This window comes from Clinocottus analis, unplaced genomic scaffold, assembly GCF_023055335.1.
Source record: "Clinocottus analis isolate CAN_PGR_092001 unplaced genomic scaffold, fCliAna1.0.p SCAF_20, whole genome shotgun sequence".
NCBI classification, from domain to species: Eukaryota; Metazoa; Chordata; class Actinopteri; order Perciformes; family Cottidae; genus Clinocottus; species Clinocottus analis.
In genome coordinates this window covers 388,825-392,457 of record NW_027175932.1, presented here as the reverse complement: position 1 = coordinate 392,457, position 3,633 = coordinate 388,825, and positions in this window count along the sequence as shown.

The following is a 3,633-nucleotide window of genomic DNA, read 5'->3' as shown; positions in this document are numbered from 1 at the left end:
GTCGCTCAATCAGCAGGCGAGCTGAATCCTCTCGTCCGGGTGGCGCCGGCAGCCAATCGGGCTGAGGCTCCGCCCTCCAGGGAGACGCCTCGCTCCTCATCCAGAAACAAGCGCTCACTTTTTCCCCCAAAACTTAAAGCGAACATAATTATCGAGCGGCCGACTCACGGCGGCTGCTCCCACCGCGCGCAGTGGAAAAGCTGCATGGCTGCATGGCACCTTGATGCAGGGTCGCATGCTGGAAGAGTTGAGGATGTGAGCCCCCCCCCCCCCCACCCACCCGCTAGCCCCCCCCCCCCCCCCCAGACCATAAACAACCACGAGGTCTACCTGGACCCAGAGCCGCTCTGTGAGCCTCAACAGGCTTAATGACCTTCATGAGTCATCGGGTCAGACGCGCTCTGGAAACTCTGCATCACTGTTTGCTCAGCAGAGGCTGTATAGAGGCCGTATAGAGGCTGTATAGAGGCCGTATAGAGGCTGTATAGAGGCCGTGTAGAGGCTGTATAGAGGCCGTATAGAGGCTGTATAGAGGCCGTGTAGAGGCTGTATAGAGGCCGTATAGAGGCTGTATAGAGGCCGTGTAGAGGCTGTATAGAGGCCGTATAGAGGCTGTATAGAGGCCGTGTAGAGGCTGTATAGAGGCTGTATAGAGGCCGTGTAGAGGCTGTATAGAGGCTGTATAGAGGCTGTATAGAGGCCGTGTAGAGGCTGTATAGAGGCCGTGTAGAGGCTGTATAGAGGCCGTGTAGAGGCTGTATAGAGGCCGTGTAGAGGCTGTATAGAGGCCGTGTAGAGGCTGTATAGAGGCCGTATAGAGGCTGTATAGAGGCCGTGTAGAGGCTGTATAGAGGCTGTATAGAGGCTGTATAGAGGCCGTGTAGAGGCTGTATAGAGGCTGTATAGAGGCCGTGTAGAGGCTGTATAGAGGCCGTGTAGAGGCTGTATAGAGGCTGTATAGAGGCTGTAGAGAGGCCGTGTAGAGGCTGTATAGAGGCCATATAGAGGTTGTATAGAGGCCGTATAGAGGCCGTGTAGAGGCCATATAGAGGATGTATAGAGGCCGTATAGAGGTTGTATAGAGGCCGTGTAGAGGCCGTGTAGAGGCTGTGTAGAGGATGTATAGAGGCTGTATAGAGGTTGTATAGAGAGTGTATAGAGGCCGTATAGAGGCCATATAGAGGATGTATAGAGGCCATATAGAGGCCGTGTAGAGGTTGTGTAGAGGCTGTATAGAGGCCGTATAGAGGCCGTTTAGAGGCTGTGTAGAGGTTGTGTAGAGGCTGTATAGAGGCCGTGTAGAGGCCGTGTAGAGGCTGTGTAGAGGATGTATAGAGGCTGTATAGAGGTTGTATAGAGGCTGCATAGAGGCTGTGTAGAGGCTGTATAAAGGCCGTATAGAGGCTGTATAGAGGTTGTATAGAGGCTGTATACAGGCTGTCCTCTCAACACTGAGCGCATGTGGAACTGTGTTACATCATGATGTAAATACCACTGAACCTTCATCATCTTCATCATCCTCTTCCTAATGTGTTCATGTGTTGAAGCTGCATTCTCTCTCCTGACCACTAGGGGGCGACTCCTCTGGTTGTATAGAGGTCTATGCTTCTCTAATAAGCATTTATCGTCACTGTTAGCTGACTGTTGTTTTTCTTAATAATTTCTTAATAATCTGACTCTTGAGCCTAATCGGTTTAAATGGAAGGACGGTGACAAGGAGCCAATCTCCTTCAGGAGAACCAGACGGAGCTGAACTGATTACATTTGGCGTTTCTTGGGGACGTTTCTCTGTTTGTTTGGCTGGAGGTTAAACATGTTCATATGCAGTCATGTTCACTTATGAATTAACGTCGGCGGCTTGGCAGAGGACCCTCAGCAGCGGGCCGTTGTGGAAATGCACCATGTGAAGTTGCCATAATACCACCACAAACATCAAGTCTCCATGCAGAGCGACGGCCCTCAGCAGCTCCTCCAGCGAGCGCTCAGCGCCGCCGGCCAGCGGCGAGCGCGTTTACGAGCAATTAAAAAGCAATTCCTGCTCCTCGTCTTCAGGTGCCGGACCACAGACACACAGTCGCCCTGCGGTGGACGAACACGGCAAACTGTGATGAAGAGGAGCAGCAGTGATGCTGTAATGCTGCTAATCATGCTAATGGAGGCGTGTGATGCTAATAGAGATACATGTACTGCTCATTAGACATTATTAGCTCATGCTAATACTTCTAAATTACTAATACTACATGATATTAATATACATTCATGTATGAACTCTTACAAGCTTGCTCTTTAAACATTAGCATGCTAACATGCTAATGTTTGTGTGCAGCTGATGAAGGGGTGAGTGGGTTCAGGAGTATTTAACACCTTCCTCCTCTTCCTCCCTCCTCTTCCTCCCAGTAGCCGTCGCCGCCTGCAGCGGTTAGTTAAACCAGAGCTCGTTTGTGTTTTACACGCCGCTGTAAAGGAGCCTGAACGCCTCCCACGCGCCCGCCGGGCGACAGCTCCTCGCTGCGACCACGAGCATCGTGACTCACGCTTCTTCTGGCAGGACGCATCAGACTCATGAAACGTGAAGCTTCATCACGATGTTGCACCAGGAAGTTATGAGTTTACTAGAAGCCTGAAAGACAATATGAATATAAATATAATAACAGACATTCACCGTTCATCTTTCTGTGATCAATAACTTTTACAGCTTTGAGCACTAAAACTATAAAGTGTATTAACGTGTTGGATATTTCTTTCATCATTTATAAAGTAAATAGCAGAGGACCTGATACAGATCCTTGTGGAACTCCTGTTGTTGTTTGTCTCATGTAAACAAGTATACTATTCATAATAATAATAATAATAATAATAATAATAATAATAATACATTTTATTCTACAAGGCATGACATCACAGCGAGAAACAAAAACATCAAACAATGTTTGACGATGCAGTTTTGATGGGAACATTTGCAGCAACAGAACCACGTGGGTTCTCCTCCCACTCTGATGAACACGCAGGAGAACCAACGTTCTCACAGTTCAGCCCCAGAGGAGCGAGAACCAGGAACCTGGTTTCATCTCCTCCAGACACTGACGACTGAAAACATCAGGAGGAGCCACGAGGGAGGACACACACACACACACACACACACACACACTCACACACACACACACACACACACACACACACACACACACACTCACACACACACACACACACACACACACACACACACACACTCACACACACACACTCACACACACACTCACACACACACACACACACACACACACACACACACACACACACACACACACACACACACACTCACACACACACACACACACACACACACACACACACACACACACACATACACACACACACACACACTCACACACTCACACACACACACACACACACACACACACACTCACACACACACACACACACACACACACACACACTCACACACACACACACACACACACTCACACACACTCACACACACACACTCACACTCACACACACACACACACACACACACACACACTCACACACACACACACACACACACACTCACACACACACACACACACTCACACACACACACACACACTCACACACACTCACACACACACA